Here is a 20,062-nt window from a genome sequence, read left to right as displayed (position 1 = left end):
CAGAATGTTTATCGACATTCGCCGAGAAGATCTAAATTCGCATATGTTGATTATCTGTTTATTAATAAATGATGACTATAATTATGTTAAGTGAAACCATCTGCTTGCTCCACTTCCCACGCCCATGCTCCCTACCGGCACAGTAATTACAGTAATACTAACAAGCGATGCCAGTACTAGGGAAGGCGAATAGAAGATTTAGATTTGTCAGGAGCGTTCTAGGAAAATGTAATACGTCTGCAAAGGAAATCGCATACTGCAATCAGTTTCCGTTTGTCGCTGCATCGTTTGAAGTTCTTACTAAGTGCGCGTGATAACAAGCATTGAATGAATTCAGAAACGAGCTAATAGCGTCTTAACAGATCGGCATAGGCCATACGAAAATGTAACAAATATTCTCTGAGAACTTAAATAAATGGGAATCCTTGGAAGAAAGGCAGGTAGTTGGCGCGAAACGCTGTTGGGTAAATCTGAAGGATCTGTATTCGAGGATGATTGTGTGACAATTTTGCTGCATCAGACAGAGTATATCTCGCGTAAGGATCATGAGCAAAAGACAGAAGAGGTTAGTGAGGCTGCAGAGACATACAGACTCACATTCCATCGCTTAGCAAGCGAAAGGAATACGACGCTACTCGGAAAGTAAGGTCCGATCAGGCGCGAAATGGAAACCACAGTGAAAATCCGATGAAGCTTTGAACAGATGTGTCGGGCCGTGTCTCTAGTGTGCTCGTGATCTCGCCACATCGCTCTTTTCAGTAGTGAGGGCACAGTGAGCAGGCAAAAATGTCTAGAAAATACTGTCTCCCGCCACGTATGACGGCCTGGAGAGAGATTTCGCCTGATATCATGCAGGCTACATAACGTAACTGTCATGCGTTTCCTTCTTCATGGCCGGCCGCTGTCACCGAGCGGTTCTAGGGGCTTCAGTTCCGGGACCGCACGGCTGCTACGGTCAGGTTCAAATCCTGCCTCGGGCATGGAAGTGTGTGATGTCCTTAGGTCAGTTAGGTTTAAGTAGTTCTAAATCTAGGGACTGATGACCTCAGGTGTTAAGGCCCATATTGCTTAGAGCCATCTGAACCATTTGAACGTTCTTCGTTACAATACTCCGCCGCACTTTGCAGGGACAATGAAGATGCTCCTGCAGCATTTTCGGTGGAAAATGATTGATCACCTACAATACATCCCTCCGAGTTTCATCTCCGCGCATGTGAACCTCTGGCTATGAAGATATTTTGAGACAGACAACAAGCTGTAGACCAGCGTAGAAAAATGGCGGAAAGCACAATCGGCTGTATTGGATGACGAGGGTGTTGGAAACTTGGTACAACTCTACGACAAATGTCTATGTCTCAGTAGCGACTGTGTAGAAAAGTAGCTGAAAGGTCTAGCTACCTGCTGCAAATGAAACGTTTTTGATTTTAACAGTGGTTTCCATTTCGCGGCGATTAGACCTTATTTTGAAAATAGCCCTCGTAGGAAAGAAAACTGATCGGTCACGATTTTACAGTGACTTGTGGAGTATTTATGTAAGTGTATTAGGTTCACAACTTTGGTTCCGAAGTTTTTTCTCGAAGTTTGAGCCTCTATTGAAAGCATTTATGACCCAAAGTATTGGCCATCTCTGTCACTACTTTCTCCCATCTTTCGAACAGAATACGAATTCCGCAGCGAAAGGACTGCGCGTCTTTTGAAGAGATCCATAAAGCGATCAAATTCTGCACTTGTTCATATGACCAGCAGTGCTGGTCAGCGAGGCCTTGTGCCACTGACTGAAGAACATGGTAGTCAAAAGGAGAATACGGTAGGAGGGGTAGGCCTTCCCATTTCAACGTTGCCAGGTATATTTTGCTGGGTTTTGTGACATGGGATTGGGCACTGCCATGCTGCAAATTCACATTTTCATGTCTTTCAGTGCTCGGCGTAAACGCATCATTTTCTTTGACGACGGTATTCTCTGTTCCCGTTGGTTTCAGTAGCTTCGAACACCTCTCTTCCACTGCCATGACGGTCTCCAACGTCAAAATCATTGTCGTTGAAGCGCTGAAACGATTCGCTGGGCCACACCCAGCATTTTATGAGCCTCAGCTGCGGAATTGCTAATGTTAAAGGAGAAAATTATAACTTCCCATAGACAATGAGAATGGGTCTTGTAAGCCGACATATTCAAACGAGAATAACTTTAAAATGCAATTACAAATCTATTACTATTTTAATGGCGTTATATGTTGAAAAGTATAAGCTTTTTGTATGACACTTACGACTCACCACCTGCACCACCACTTGCTGCTACTGCCATCTATTGCAAAACGGCAGAAACATAGTTCTAGACCTAATAGATGAAGAAATTTCGGAGAACGTACTTTTGAAGCATAGCATTGTATGAAACAGAACCATGGACGGTGAGAACACCGGACAAACAGAGAATATGAAATGCTCGAGGTGCTACGGCAGGATCTTGAAGTGGACTGATAAGACAAAAAATAGAAAGTTCTCCGCAGAATCGACGAGGAGAGAATAATGTGGAAGACACGGAAATTAAAAGTGGACAGAATGGTAGGACTGTGTTAAGACATCAAGAGCAATTTCCCTGGTACTCTAGGGAGCTGTAATCGGTAGAAATTGAAAGCGAAGACAGAGATTGGATTTTATACAACAGACAATTGAGGACATTGCGTGTTATCCTGAATTGAAGACAGAAGATAAATTCCTGCCGGGTCGCATCAAACCAGTCAGAAGACCGATGTCAAAAATCATGTAGATGTGAAAGGTTATCCTTGGTGTCACTGACAAAGAGTTATTCGCAGGAACGGCGCTAAAAGTACAGTAGAAGACAAGAAAGCGCAATCAGCTATCTGGTCTATTCTACGTAAACGTATGCACGCAAAACTACACCTGCTGCAGTTGCATGCAGTGGCTACTCGGGACAATGAGCTTCGTTCTGACTCTTCCAATGACTTGCAGCGGTTTCTGGAGGAAGAAAGTTACTTCAAAAGTTGGTTTAGGCAGACGAAGCCACGTTTCACGTGTCTGGAAAGTCATAACGTACTGTTTCGGGGCACAGAAAATCCACATGAGATTGCGGAGTTCATTTGTGATTCAGCCAACTCTTCTGCAAAAGTTTAACGGCCATTTTTCTCTGGGGAAAAACTGGTTTCGTGTACCTGGACATGCAACAGCAATGGCACGTCGGACTGGATCCTTCTGTGGCCCCACAATGACGTGACCAACTACGTGTAATTTCTTTTTATGGGTTATGTGAAAGATCATGAATTCCTGCCTCCACTGCCAGTTAATTTGGAAGAGTTGCAAGGAAGGATGATTAATGTGGGCCCTGATATCGACGATGGCGCATTTTGACTTGTATAACGTAAGCTGAAAATTTTTTAGAGTGAAATGGTTCTAAAAACAAATGAAATTTCTATATAGCTGACAGCTATTTTGTAATGTTTTTCGAGTTTATTGCTGTATAATTTGTGTGATTTACGAAAATGGGTTTTAATGATCATCGTTCAAATATTTTGTGTTCTGTTTACAATTTTAAATCGTCGTTAAATGATACTATAATGAGGAGGTCGGCTTAGAAACGGATGTGGTGAAGAAACCTCATATGAAGTAACAATTTATAAATGATACAGCGAACTCAAAAAAGCTCGGATTTTTCTTAGTGATGAATTTCGTGACGGTCGCCCAAAAACTGCTGTTGCCGATGAAAATATTGCCACTAATCGAGCAATGGTCTAAGAAAATCGACAGAAATTTTATGTACTTATTTGGACGACAATGAGCATTAGTATAACACCAACCCAAAACATTTTATACCAACAGTTTGACGTGAAAAACTTTGTTGTCGATGGACTTCACATAAACGACTTCCATGCTAAAGAACAACACATTGCCGGCCGGAGTGGCCGAGTGGTTCTAGGCGCTTCAGTCTGGAACCGCGCGACCGCTACGATCGCAGGTTCGAATCCTGCCACGGGCATGGATGTGTGTGATGTCCTTAGGTTAGTTAGGTCTAAGTAGTTCTAAGTTCTAGGGGACTGATGACCTCAGAAGTCACATAGTGCTCAGAGCCATTTGAACCATTTTTTTAAACAACACATTGATCGGTCCAGAAAGTCTCTGGAACAGTTCCAAGTCGGCGCTTAAAGTGTGGTTTACAATAATTTTTATTATTGGTGATGAATCTTGGATGCATTGTTATGATCCTGGAAAGAAAAGTCAATCGGCTCAGTGGACCTTCCAAACAGAACCTAAGCCTACAAAAGTCTAATGAATCCGTAATGCTAGCTTTTTTTTTTCGAAAACGGGCCATATTGTTATTGTTGCTTTAAAAGAAAAACGCACCGTTACTGCTAATTGGCAGAAAAATATATGTTTAACACAAATTAAAACAAACGCAAAAAAATTACCGTCACGGCGACACAAACAACGCAAACAGTAAAATTAGGAACCGAGTATCTGAAAGCTCTAAAAGTCAGGCCCACGACCGTCGTCAGTGACCTAGCGCCTTGTGGTACATTTTGGTTTCCAAATATTAAAGATGAATCGTGGGGAATCACTTTTCCGTCTCCATATGAATCAGACGAACATTATGAGCAACTGGGTACGGAAGTGCCTTAGTAAGAATGATATCGCTTTAGGGACTAATTCCATCGAATGCAAAAATGTATTGGTATTATAGGAGAACATCTTAAAAACCATTTAAATTTTTCAAAACTAATCCTTGTTTGATTTTCTAAAATGTTTCAGTGTCGTCCTCGTCTGAGAAGACCGAGATTATCTTATTGACATTTTGGTGTCGGAAACTTTATCCACACTGAGCACTTAAAGTGTGAGTTACAAACACGGGCCGCGCGGGGTAGCCGAGCGGTCTTAGGCGCCTTGTCACGGTTTGCACGGCACCCCCGTCGAGTCCTCCCTCGGGCATGGGTGTGTGTGTTGTCCTTAGTGTAAGTTAGTTTAAGTTAGATTATGTAGTGTGTAAGCTCAGCAGTTTGGTCCCATAAGACCTTACTACAAATTTCGAAAAAAATTTTTAAAAACACGGAGGGATGCCCTACCCACTGATACGTGTCTGTTTTCTGTGTGTCTCGTAGCCTTCGCGCAATCGTCTTCTTCAGCACTCGATGTACTTATGAATAACCATGTATTTCTTTTTGTGTGAGGTCGCTTCACAACGGCCAATAGAGCGAAATTAGCTAAGTGTCAATCAAATAAAATGTTTGCATCAAATGAAAAAGTTTGTCACAGGGAGGTGACTGTTTTCAAGAGAACCCCTTGCCTAAGCGATATGGGAGGGCAAAGATTTTATGGGTCGTTGAGAGAGAAGCATGCACAGTGAGTGGTATCATTGCAGCGTTCAGCTTCTGCGGGAGCCATCAGAGAGAGTAGGGCATTTTGCGGCCAGTCGGCGACCGCTATCTTTTTCCTTCTTTTTAGTCTCTTGGAGGAGCGCTCCACTCGACCACCGGCGCCGCCAACGCCGCTACCAAAAATTGATCGCCGCTCGGGCGCAGATATAGATTGCGCCGCGGGCGATATTAAAAATATTCTCAGTTGCGTTGTCGGCTCCGGCTGGAGCCAGCAGCGCCTCCCAACTCACTCGCTTCGGATGCAGCCGGAGGCCCGGAAATTGGAAAAAGAGAATCGCCTTGCTTCGACTCGCCTTGCCTCGGGTACTGGCGGCAGAACTGGCGCCAGTAGCGGTGCAAGCGGCGCCGCATAACGACGCCAGCGACTCTGGCGTGTGCTGTATCAATATCTCAGGCGACGTTTCGCCATCATCTCCGAAACTTTGTTCACACTAGCTCCAGTCAGAGACTCTCATGGCTCTCGTGTCACCTATTTATCACCCATATAACGCCGACGGATAGGGTGCTCGACTACGAGTGCAATGGAACGCCAGAAGATGATCTGTTCGCATGTCCTGTCACAGCGATATTACGCTGTATACATCGATTTTTTTCTCTTTTGCTGATATCCCATAGTCACTGACAAGTGTGAATTGTCCAGTTTCTGAACCTGTGCTGATCACGTTTAATATGCAACTAGTTACTTAATTATTCACATGCCCCATCTACCACAATACTGATCTCTCTCTACATCGGAGAATGGGTCAGTTACACCAGAAGACTATGGATTAAAGTGCAGCTACTCAAGAGGGCCAGAGGGGACTGCACTTATCGTATGGCAGCGAAACGTGGTAACTATTCTACTGCATTAATACGGAACCGATATACGCTGAAAGGCATAATGTCGATTTTATTATTAACCGCTGCTTACACAATTTGTTCGATATGAGCACCGACGAGACGAGATATCGCACTGCGCCTGATTTTCACCTGGTGGCCAAAACTACAAGTAATATTTTTCCAGCGTAAATGGGTTCCGCATTAAATCATTAACATGTCTATCAAATTTCACTGTCATACGGTAATTACAGCTCACACTGGACGTCCGTGAATAGTTGCACTTTAATTAAAGCCACTCGGTACTTTTCCAACTGAAACCATCGCAGAAGCTGGTTATCCACATGATGTCTGTAACATTAATCTTAAGCTCTTTTTAATTTTCATAAGATGATTTATACTCAACTGTTTTAGCTGTCCCTCTATCAATTATTCAGGGTGATTATAATTAAAGTTAAGCTTCCAGACCGCTGTAGAAATAACACCACTGGTCAAAATGACGTCAAATTGCAAACGAATATTATCGGAGAAGGCGGAAAACGTATGGCAGAAGACAAATAAATAGTTGCAAAATGTAGCAATAGATGACGCTGTAAGCATCATAATTTAATAGTTGTCGACTACAAACGACAAATGAATCGTTCAAAAATGCCTAAGGTAAGCGTTTGACGTTAAACAAACTGTACTTCTCAGTGTGCACGGGTGTAGAGGTGTAATACTTTTAATTACTTAAGCCCACCCACCATGGCAAGGTCCTATCACATCGGTCGGGAAAATTCGGTTTTTATTTGTCTGAGACTAAAAACCGCATAAAAAGCATCAATCACATCGGTGTTTAATTGTCCTGAGGCCAAAAACCGCATAAAAAGTATCAATCAAAATCAAATCCTATTATTAATTTCCGAGTGACTGGCGCAAAACATGTTCAATATACTGTCCACACTTTTCTGCAACTAGTTGAAATCGAGAAATAGCGTGTTCCACAAGTAATCGAAGTGTTTCTGGGGTCACGTTCAGAATGTGTTGCGCAATGCGTGCCTTCAATGCAGCTAAGTTTGCAGTCGGAACACTGAACACAACGTCTTTCAGGTGCCACCACAGCCAGAAGTCACACAGATTAGGATCAGGTGACCGGGACGGCCAGGCCGTAGGAAAATAGCGGCTGGTAATTCTAGCATTTCCGAAACGGCGCTTCAGCAGTGTGCGGAGGTGCGCCATCTTGTATAAAATTGTCCCCATACACACATCCACACTGTTGGAGAGCTGGAACGACGTGGTTGCGCAAAAGACACTCATAGCGCTTACCAGTGACAGTACAGGTAACAGGACTGGAAGCCCCTGTCTCTTCGAAAAAATATGGCCCTATGATAAATGATGCCATAAACCTGCACCACACAGTGCTCTTTTCAGGATGAAGTGGTACTGGTTGATTTTCTGTGGATTTTCCGTTGCCCATATTCGACAATTCTGTGTATTGACATATCCTTTCAGGTGGAAGCGTGCTTCGTCTGTCCACAAAATCTTCCACGGCCAATCATTGTCCACTTCCATGCGAGCAAGAAATTCTAAAGCAAAGGTCTCTCTTGCTGGCAGGTCAACAGGAAATTTTGAATGGATAGTCTGGTATGGAGCGCCACGGGTTTCGAATCCGCGCCAGACGGCATGGACCTCGATTACCGTTAGAGGTCCCTGCAGCCGTGGTTGTGCGCGCTCCTGGCCCGCGTATAATGCGAGGGCGCCACTGTGGAGCACGGGGTCCCAGCGGCGAACAGCGACGTATCCTCTCATGTATTTAATCGCCTGCCTCTTACTCAGCAAGTCAGTCTGTTATTCGTGTGAGTCTCTCGATAAGTCGCTTACAGACATCGTGTTTACTTTGCTAATTTCCGCGTACGAGTGGACGTTGTTTTTTTCGTGACCCCGTCGCTTCTTGTTGTTCTTGGTGTCTTGCTCGGTCGTCTGTCGTCGTGCGTATTCATCCTTTCCCGTTCGCCCGCCTTGTTTGTTCGCGAGCCGCTCCCGTTCGGTCCCGCCGCGCTTTCGTTCACGGCTACCCCGCCACCGTTCCGGTCGTGGTTACAACAGATAGCAAAGAAGGATGCTGCGTAGGATTTTACGCACCGTGCTCACGGGTTTGTCCAATGTTCGGGCAATTCTCCGTACACTACACGTTTGCAAATCATCACTCGTCTCCTCCTGCATTGCTGTGGCCACTGCTTCCAGTGACGTGGAATCAATTCGTTTCCTCCCTCTACCAGGCTGCACACCAAAATAACCTGGATTTTGGAATTTCCGAATCATTTTCTCCAGACCCAGGGCAGTCATCGGACCAATGCCTTTTTTGAAGCCCTTCAGTGTCCAGAACTAGTGCAGAGCGACGTGTGTACAGTACTCATTCTTCTAACACAGCTTTACAAACGGAGCGTGATCCTGCAATGGGACAGTCATGGCGAACGTCGCAGACGCGAAAGGAGGAAAAGCCGACCCGGCGTGTTTATACCAAATTGAACGGGTCGTGCGCATGACAGGTTTTTTTCATTTACGTATTCTGACACGTACAGCGCCATCTCTTGATCAATTTTCACACTATTTACTTTCTTTTGCCGTACGTTTTCCCCCTTCCCCGATATTATTCCCTTGCAATTTGACGTCATTCAGACCAGTGGTGTTATTTCTACAGCGTTTTGAAAGTTTAACTTTAATTATAATTACCCGGTACAGTTAGAAAGTTACTGCAGAATACAGGCCCGCATCTCGTGGTCGTGCGGTAGCGTTCTCGCTTCCCACGCCCGGGTTCCCGGGTTCGATTCCCGGCGGGGTCAGGCATTTTCTCTGCCTCGTGATGGCTGGGTGTTGTGTGCTGTCCTTAGGTTAGTTAGGTTTAAGTAGTTCTACGTTCTAGGGGACTGATGACCATAGATGTTAAGTCCCATAGTGCTCAGAGCCATTTTTTGCAGAATACAAGGAATTTTCAAACAGATAAGATTCCAGTTTGTGTTGAGAATTCTGCATATTTTTTTGTGTGTGTGTTTTATTTTTTCTTGGCGTAAACAATTTTTATATTTTGTTTACGATATACAAGGTGTTTGTCTATTATTGGTACAAGCGAAAGGGAGTAATCAGGGGAAATGAATCAAGTAAATATTTCTAATAAACATACGTCCGGAAACCAATGGTTTTTCCGATTCGGCCATATTTCTTTCCTAGCTGACTTACTAGTCGTGTGTACGTTCGTTTCCTGCAAGAGAAGCTAGGTAATCGGTTATGTGGATGATATACCTTACGGTGACTTGATACATATGTGTTACAGGCATGATGGTGTACCAGTACACTTTCATCTGTTTCTTCCGGAATACGTAGCACGACTCGCCGAAAACAATATCATAAATAGCCACTGGCAGCTCCAACTTCATGAGGCTCCCATCCTAGTGCAAACCGTTTAATTTGAGACACATCGGCGGTCTGCTTCTCAACTTTGCCGCTTGTTTGTTCAATCAGCTTCTCATTTGTCCTCACGGGGCATTGTTGACAGACATTTTTGTTACAGGAAATTGCGAGGTTACCAGATTTACTTCGTGAATGGCCAGTAAGGCTTACTATTAGACCATGGGCTTCTTGCAGTATTACAGTGCAACATCTTAATTGCCATATCCCATACTCTTTTATGTTGCTCTTAGAAATTTGCAAGTCGTAATTATGTCGTTTCAAAGTCCTTTTATGTATTTACATAATGGTATCTGTTTCGGCCGAATGACAAGCGTAGGCACGAAGATGAGCAACGCAAAGGCAGAGAGGGCTGTGAGACGACGTCAGCCAATACCACGCTGACTAGGATATCACCACGACAGGGGCGGCCTCTAGAAGAAGAGAATATAAGCGCCGCTGCTGGCACCCTCAGCCGGACAGTTGAAGACCGGCACTAGCAGACCCAGACTAGAAACCATATTGTATACAACAAAAGACAGTTATTATTTGCATGTCGCTATGGTCGAGCGTTTCTAGGCGCTTCAGCCCGGAACCACGCGTCTGCTACGCTCACAGGTTCGAATCCTGCCTCGATTATGGATGTGTGTGTCGTCCTTAGGCTAGTTAGGTTTAAGTGGTTCTACGTGTAGGGGACTGATGACCTCAGATGTTAAGTCCCATAGTGCTTAGAGCCATTTGAACCATTTGCATGTCGCCTATCGCTTGTGACACCATTATAAACCAAAGTTTAGTATTGCCAATTTACCTTATTGTAATAAAAACCATTAATTGATTTGCTTGAATTATTGTTTAGCTATCCGAGAAAGCAGAATTCTTTAGGCACCCTATAAGAGACGAGTGGGTAGGATCCTACAGTATCGTATCAATGTCGTCTGTTTCTTCGTTTGTGTTATTTGAGTCTAGTGCGCTGACCACATGGTCGATTCATAGGGAAGTCCCTTCCAGTCATTACATAAGCTTTTCCGCGTGTTCGCACAGGCCTTTTAATAGAAAGTGAATATTACTTGAGCACATCATTTCGTACTACATTTCAGTTTATCTGTCTAGTCTGCTTACTTACGGAACGGATGATATTTTGAAGCCACTGTTATCACTTGCTGGGTCTGCTAACCTGGAACAAAAAGAATTTTTATTTGTCTCAATTTCTGTTATCTAACATTTATCTAAAATTATAAGAGTTTCTGGACGCGTTTCACTTTTCACAGGAAAACTGAAGCGGTAAACAGAGGGAGAATATAATATAGTACACTTACCTTGTTGGGAAGTAAGATATAATATTTCGATTTTCAATTTTGCCGCGAGATGGAAATTTTAATGCAAAATCGATCAAACTGTAATTATTGGTGGACGCCCAGTTGGAAACGACTATTATAGAGACTACATGGCTTAAAGAAAGAAGCCAGAAGCGTACGGATGCTTTCCAGGGAGGTACGTGGAGTTTAGGACCACACAGATAATGGCAAATTAAGAGATTTGGTGAGCTCTCTCAGCTTTTGTAGAAACATCAGTTCAGGGTGGTAACAGCAAATAGTGGCTACTCTGACAGTCCGTTGTTTCCTTGCTGGGACCCAGTAGGGTCACACAGCCTCACTTTTGTCGGCGTCCCGGAACAATCAACCCCTAGTGTCCGCATAGTCACTGACCAGTGCAGAGGACCTTGCGGTAGGTACCATGTAGGTTTAAGCCTGAACCCAACGTCTGAGTCACTTATAGCAGCCGTGAGAGTCCTTGAAAATCTAGCATTACTATTAGTATTCGCGAGGCGTAAATGATCTGTGTGATCCACATAATCGGAAGAAAACCACCGGTCGCCGTCCGCGTAACACGGCGAGACGCTCCGGCCTACAAGCTAGATTTCACGCCATCAATCTCCACTGCTGCTCCTCCTTGGTACTATTTGTCTCTCTCCCAGTGGCTTCCTTGACATAACTTTGTAACCTTTACTCTTAACAGATACACGATAACCTGTGATACCTGTTACTGAATGCCGGTGCGCTGTTTCCTTCTGAGATCAGTGATTACTATTATTTACCCCGTTTTGTTTGTAAATCTTAAATGCAGAATACATCTCAACTGGTGGGTCACATTTCAGCTCATTACCATTGTTACGGCTACTATAGCCATTTCTGTTCACCTACACCCCTACGATAAGCTTCGATTAATAGTTGTTCAGATTGTCTGTAAGCAGGATCGAGTCCGACATTTCCAAGGCCATATGGTACGGGATCGCCTTCTTTGAGTGGGGGAAGGCGAAGTATGACGTCCCCTTTTCCTTTATGTCCAAAAACAACCTGGCACAGCTAGTAACTTACGAGAAATTGATGCATTTCAGTCAATTCTTGTGTTCTGTTTTTCAACTCGATGTGATACAAAGGTATACAAATTGCAGCAACAAGTAAATGGAGACATTTACGCCAATATTGTCACAATATAAATATGAACTAATACTTTCGGCATATACACGGGATGGAGGAAATCGGGTAAATGACCTTCGTTAGTAACGCTGTACGCTAGCGGAAACTGAAAAAGATTAGAGTCTCTGAACCAATGATGTGTAGAACACCGTACTTGCGTGGGGCTGGAAAGGGCCCTGAGAAAGTTAAGTAAAAACAAGGATTCTAAGAATTGCTCTGCGTTCAAAGCGGCAGCCAGGTACTGTACGAACAAAGGCAGAGATCACAGCTTGTGTTCGAAATACTGAAAGCGTCGTATCTTGTTTACAGTACCGTACTGGACTGTCAAAATTTTTATCTACCTTAGGCCAGAATAGACAAAAACGATTAGTGTAATTAATAGAAATTCCAGCGAATTCATATGACGGACTTGATGAAGGTTCCACTGTCCTCTCCAGAACAGCCTATCACGGTTAATCTGCGGTCTCAGCTGTGGGGCAGTGTGGGGTACTGATGGAACAAGGAACACATACGCTTATCGTGATTAGGGAGTGCATGTGAACATTAATGGACACCGGGACCGTCGAAACTGGCTGCTTAGCTCAGGAGGACGGAGAAAGTCAAACACACACCATCTGTAATAGAACCATGCCTATCTAAGCACTGTGGTGTTCAAAGCAACCAGAAGGTTGACGACAATTTTACTTTATATGCTTCTAGATGTCAAATTCTTTATTTTCTGCTAGTACATTAGCAAGCACCAATTGTTATTGAATTTGGAAACAAACATCAAGAATCAATTGAGAAAACATTTACAATTCTGCAAATAGCATCTACCGAAGATATCTGGCAAGCAGTTACCATAGTATATGAGGGAGGTACGAGGAAGGAACAAATTTCGCAAAAAGCGAACACAAAATAAGATAAATCTAAAAAAAAGTGCAACTGCATCTCTAAATGTATCTCGGTGACCAATTGAGGCTAATCGGGGCCCCAGTTTTATAAATTTCCGTTAAAATAGTTATTTTAAGTTGTAATTAGAAATACAACACAAAATGCATATAGTAAGTAACTAAAAACACGGTAAGGTGTAACACTACATGAAACAGCACGATAATTTAAAAGCTACTGATATAACTATATTACATTACGACAGGGTTACATAAAAGTTACCTTAAACAAAATTGATCTAGACTCTGCGCATATACACTGCTGGAAAAAAATTAGTACATCCTTTAAGAAATTTCCAAGACAATCAAGATTTATTGTTACAACACTGCATATGGAGTACAGGAAATGATTACATTTATAGATCAATAATAAAAGTGGTTCTGAGGTACCAGGTATCGACTCATGCTGAAACACTTATATCAGTACGTGGTGTAGTCCCCGCAGGTACGAGGGTCGCTCCAAAAGAAATGCACACTATTTTTGTAAAAATACAGTTTTCATTCTGCATGTGTGAAAGTTTTACAGTGTGGAGATACATCCTTCCCACTTGTTTTAAAACTTAGTTCAACCAGTCAACCATTTCCCATGAGTGGCGCCATCACAGCATGTCTTCAAGATGGCTGCTACACTTGACGTTCGTCAGAAGCAACGTGCTGTCATAGAATTCCTGTCCTGTGAAAACGAGACAGTGGGAAACATCCAAAAGAGGTTGGAAAAGGTTTATGGAGATGCTGCTGTCGATCGCAGTACAGTTAGTCGGTGGGTAAGCAAGTTACTTGATGAAAGCGGGCACAGCAATACTGAGGATTGTCCTCGCAGCGGCAGGCCTCGTACTGCACACAGTCCAGACAATGTGCAGAGAGGTAACGAATTGGTGACTGCTGACAGACGCATCACAGTGAACGAATTGTCACACTACGTTGGGATAGGGCAAGGAAGTGTCTGCAGAATACTGAAAGTGTTGGCGTTAAAAAAGGTTTGTGCCAGGTGGGTTCCCAGGATGTTGACAGTGGCTCACAAAGCAACAAGAAAAACGGTATGCAGCGAACTTTTGGAACAGTACGAGAATGGTGGAGATGAATTTCATGGAAGAATTGTGACAGGTGATGAAACATCGCTCCTTAATTTTTCACCAGAGACGAAGAGGCAATCAATGGAGTGGCATCATGCAAATTAACCAAAAAAAAATCAAAACCACACCTTCTGCTGGAAAAGTTATGGCTACGGTGTTTTTCGATTCCGAAGGACTCTTGCTTGTGGACATCATGCCAAGTGGAACCACCATAAATTGTGATGCGTATGAGACGACACTGAAGAAACTTCAAGCTCCACTGAGTCGTGTTCGACCACATCGGCAAAAGCAGGATGTTTTGCTGTTGCACGACAACGCGCGGCCACATATCAGTCAAAAAACGATGGAAGCGATCACAAAACTCGGATGGACAACACTGAAACACCCGCCTTACAGTCCTGATCTGGCTCCATGTGACTATCATCTCTTTGCGAAGCTGAAAGACTCTCTTCGTGGAACAAGGTTTGATGATGATGACTCCCTTGTGCACGCTGCCAAACAGTGGCTCCAACAGGTTGGTCCAGAATTTTACCGTGCGGGTATACAGGCGCTGGTTCCAAGATCGGGTGAGGCAGTTGAGAGGGATGGAAATTATGTGGACAAATGAAAATATTGTTCCTAAAGGATGTGACTATACACTGTAAAACTTTAAACATGTAGAATAAAAGACGGATTTTTTTAAAAAAAATAGTGTGAATATCTTTTGGAGTTACCCTTGTAGAAAAAATGGTTCAAATGGCTCTGAGCACTATGGGACTCAACTGCTTTGGTCATAAGTCCCCTAGAACTTACAACTACTTAAACCTAACTAACCTAAGGACAGCACACAACACCCAGCCATCACGAGGCAGAGAAAATCCCTGACCCCGCCGGGAATCGAACCCGGGAACCCGGGCGTGGGAAGCGAGAACGCTACCGCACGACCACGAGATGCCCTTGTAGAAATGCAGGCGCTGACCAATGCTTACTGTCGATCGTACAGATCGCGAATACTGTAGTGGGATACGGTATACCACGACTGCTCCACCTGTTCACGTAGCTGTGTAAGAATTGTTGGTTGACTTGTCGCGCGAGTCACTCCTTGTCCCATCATACCCTACACCTTCTCGATTGGAGACAAGACCGGAGATCGTGCTGGCTTGCAGGGCACGTCCAGTTTCAGGGGCAGTGTGTGGGCGAACATTTTTTTTTTTGTTAATAGCAGTGTGTACAGCGGTGTCTAGATCAAGCTTGTTTAATGTAACTTCTGAATATACATTGTAATCTTTGTATAATCTTATTGTTCATTGCTGGACAATGTCTCGTACAGTAAGGCGGCGGCGCTCATGTCACGATGAGAAAACCAGCGCAAATTATCGTGAGGTGCGAATTAGTGAGGTTTCACAGAATTCTTCAAAACTTGGTTGCACTGAAACCCGATTCAGTAACACATTCGCTTACAGAATGCTACCCATATTCAACAGTTGTGGGGTGATGCTGTGGGAGAGCTTCTGCTGGAGCTAGCCCCGACAACGACCGCTCCCTTTCTCTGTCTCCCTGCTTCTCCCTCCCCCTTTCTCTCGGGAAGGATCAGCCTCAGTGCAGAGGCTGTCAGGGCAGGCGGCCCGCTGTCTCAGCAGTCGCGCCACAGCCTGTCGGCGAACCAGAGGTCGCAGTCATCACACGCCACTCGCCACCCACCCCAGAGCAGGGCTGCCGGCTCCGTCTGAGAGACCACTTAGCTCCGTCACCTATCCGAGACTGATGTTTCCCCGCCGTAATACTGAACCACTTTAACCCAATCAAGAAACTGAATCGTGTTTACTTTTAGGCTGACAGTCATTTCCACTTCGATTGTTTCATCTATACACAAAGGGTTCTATCAAGTTTTATTGTTATTGTTTCTGAGACATCAAAAGTACCATGGTGAGAATAAGAATATATAATCCACAAATAGCGCTAAAAACAGACAAATTAATGCCAAAAATCTAAGGAAGGCAAAGCGTAATTCTATTCAGTAAAGTTAATTCAGCTACAAAGTTTAAAGAAGGAGGAGCCGCTATATTTGATGATCTTAAAAGAAATCATCAAAGTGCCTTGACTGAAGTGGACAAGATGTAAAATGCAGACTGATAATAACAAGAGAAGCGTTTCTGAAAAAGGGAATTTTTTTTCTGGAAGCTCCGTGTTTGCGAATTAATTTTTTTTTTAGACGCCCCCTTGTGTAAAACACAACGTACTTACTTTTTATTTACCCAGATATATTATGTCACCTATGTGTCCCATTCGGTTGGGTTGCCTGAAAATTACACTTCTAGTGAAAACATAATTTTGGAGACCAGCTTTTTGTGCCCTTTTATGTGGTTTTGGCAGCATGTCACATTTTCCATCCTGTTGTGCATCTCTTTCTGTTACTACTGTCGCCACTGTTTTTGACACCTTTTCTATATTTCACTCTCATCTTTCTTCTCTTCACACGAATTTTACAAAGATTCGAGCAAACGATTTCGTCTCCATTGTCACCGAGAGGCCAAAAGAAGAAATTTTGTTAACATTGAATATAAATTTAAACGTCAGGAAGTCAGTCCTGAAGGCATTTGTCTGGCGTGAAGAGTTGAACCGAAGTGAAACGTGAACGATAAACAGACCAAACAAAAAGAAAACAGAAACATTAGAAATATTTTGCTATCTAGCAGTGATACGCAAACATTTCAGCTGACGAAACACTTTGAGAATAGTCATAATTTGATGGGACTGCTTGTTTATAGTGAAGATTAATAATTTTCTTAAAAGATGGGAAAAGCTTGTTTTATTCAGTGATTACTTAAGTTTTAAATTATAAGTAATAACACAGAAGTCATAATAAAATTTAAAAAGACTGATGTCAGCAATATGTCGGATAAACGCCACTTTATTAATAGTTTTTCGCGGAGCAATTATTCAAGATAGTTTGGCAAACCATACTATAGAAGAATGCTGAAGGTTAGATGGTTAAATCTAATAAGTAATGAGGAATTACTAAACAGAACTGAGGGAAAAATAAATTTATGGTACAGTTTGACTAAAAACAGGGATGAGTTCACACGACACATCCTGAGCCATCAAGGAATGTTTCGTAATGTAAGGAATCAGTTTGATAATTGAAGGAAGTATAGAAGAAAAAATTTGTACAGGTAGACCAAGGCTTGAGTATGGCAAGCAAGTTCAAATGGATGTAGCTTGCAATAGTCGAGATGAAGAGGCTTTCACACGAGGATAGACTACCATGTAGAACTGCATCAAACCATGCTTCGAACTGAAGACAGCATAAACAACATAGGCAAATTCTTTGCTGATCTCCCCCCCCCCCCCTCTCTCTCTCTCTCTCTCTCTCTCTCTCTCCCTCCCTCCCTCCCTCTCCCCTTTCCCTCAGAAACTACGGTACTCAAACAGTTAAAATGCCCTAACAGTCAGAACAAATTTTACACGATTCACAGACTGATGCCGCTCTGAAATTCCTTCAATATAAACTTTGCCAAATAACGATACCGGTAGATAAAAGATAGGAGACTGTATTTTATATCCACTGTACACAGATTATCATATGAAAGCCTGTAGTATAGAATCCAAGTTCCCGCCCTCGGAACCGTCTCTAATGACCTCTATGTCGACGAGACGTTAAACCCAATCTTTCTTCCTTCCTTCCTTTCCCATCGAAATCTCTGCCCTAAATTGTGAGGAACCAAAATACCGCGATATTCTGACAATTTTTTCAATTTTGTTTTCCATAACTACTGTCTTGCATTTTACAACTACACGCACGTGGATCTTTTTTGTACAGCCTTAAATTAGTTACACTCTCCTCTTGTTAAACTTATTTCTACTGCACCTTCTTCTCGTGTTAGAGAACTTCAAAGGAACGGAAACTTCCTCGTATCGAAAGACTGCAAAAATTGTACGTTTTACCATTACAACTTTAGATTTGCCATATTTTAAAAGCTCAATGGATCATCCCAGCGCCGGCCGGGGTGGCCGTGCGGTTATAGGCGCTACAGTCTGGAACCGCGTGACCGCTACGGTCGCAGGTTCGAATCCTGCCTCGGGCATGGATGTGTGTGATGGCCTTAGGTTAGTTAGGTTTAAGTAGTTCTAAGTTCTAGGGGACTGATGACCTTAGAAGTTAAGTCCCATAGCGCTCAGAGCCATTTGAACCATTTTTGATCATCCCAGCCTGCTTTCTCTCCCTTACCAATAGGATGTTCATTTCTCCTAGGTTGGAGAGTTGGTTGCTCACAGGAGACAGTGTCCTTGGGAGATCAAAAGTTGTTGGTACCCCTTCCCCGACCACCGTCTATTGCTGTATTCGAAATTGAGATTCCTTCAAGTAGTACTATTTCCTACTGCTACGGTACGGACTCAGGACTTCCGCATGTGTACCCAAATGAAAAAGTCATTAATGCTGAATGGATGGTGAAGTGGAACATACACATCGAATGTGCCAGAGAAATGATTCCCCATTTCCATGCAGCAAGTCATTTGACCTATACTAGGAACACACATCTGTACTACCATAACCTGATCAGCCTAAAAGACAAACTAAATGCTGAGGAATTTCACAAATTCATCGCTGAACGCTGCTTCACGTTTTGTCGTACTGATAAATCCTGGTCGCCCATCTGACCAGTTATGACCTTAGAGCTGTTCCTACTGAGGGCTATGAAGAGTTATGGAGAACTGATTCGCGATTGCGGCATAACGGAAAGTCTGCTGTCTCAACGGGCTTAGTTTAGTTATGTCATGAACATTTTCACAATTATTTTATCGATATGGTGTGCGACAAGTCAGATTAGAAGATATATATACACTCATGAATAGAGCTAAAATTATTACTGGAATTTTTAGTTCTACACATGCAACTACATTCAGAGGTATATTTTTTTTTACCAGTTCTGAAACAGAAACGCGGCCATGGAATAGAAGGAGTTGTCCAAAAGAAAAGATTTTAAGCTAGATATAAAAGTTGATCTGCTACCTGCCAGACACTTTTATGTTGTTGGGCAAGTGATCAAAGATTTTTGTTGCTGAATAATGTACTCCTTTTTGAGCAACTCACAGCTTAATTAACGGATAGGAAAGGTAATTTTCCCCGCTAGTGTTGAACGTATGAACATCACTGTTCTTCGCGAATTTAGATGGATTATTTATAACGAATTTCATTAGCGAATACATGTTATCTGATGGTGCAGTTAAAATACCTAACTCCTTGAATAGGTGCCTACATGACGTCCTTGGGTGAACATCACAAATTATTCTCACTGCTCTCTTTTGCGCAATCAGTACTTTATGTCGAAGTGGTGATTTACCCCAAAAAACTATTCCATTAGGCGGTGCTATGCCTTCAACATGTCTTTGGACAGACAAATATGTCCAGTGCAATACGTTCATGAACATCCGAACAACATATAGCTATGAGGCACTCCCGAGTTACCAGGAATAATTTTGGTACTGAGAATCTGAGTACATGGGTCTCGGAATTCTCAACATTCGTTGATACTAAGGAGACAGTATCAGTACGAAGAGGTCAATAGTTATTTAGCTCGAGGCATTGCTATCAACTGTATGAAGAAAATGGTGGGCGAAAATTTTGAAGATGTGATGTTGAAACGGAAGAATAATGTTATTACCCTAGCCTTAGCTTCATGTGCACTAAAAATTGCATTAAAAAACGTTACACTCGATCCGGTTCCTTACTTCCAGCAAGTTAGCACTGCCAATAAATCTCTTGATGGTCTGCGAAATTTGTTCAAATTTGGGCTTGCAAACTTTACAATGCGTCTCTTTGTTAAGAATGGTACGCGCAAAAGCACAAAGTCAGCGTTGTATGTAGCGTTCACTCCGATACGAGAAGAATTGGACCTTGGCATGCGCAGACGTGTATTAATGGACGGTGGGTACCTCCCACATAAAACTGTGTGGAGGATGACTACAACAGCCACCTTTCGGGT

Source organism: Schistocerca nitens, chromosome 7 (genome assembly GCF_023898315.1).
Source record: "Schistocerca nitens isolate TAMUIC-IGC-003100 chromosome 7, iqSchNite1.1, whole genome shotgun sequence".
In the NCBI taxonomy this organism is placed as follows: domain Eukaryota; kingdom Metazoa; phylum Arthropoda; class Insecta; order Orthoptera; family Acrididae; genus Schistocerca; species Schistocerca nitens.
The sequence above is the reverse complement of the archived record's forward strand: the minus strand, read 5'-3'. Positions refer to the sequence as shown.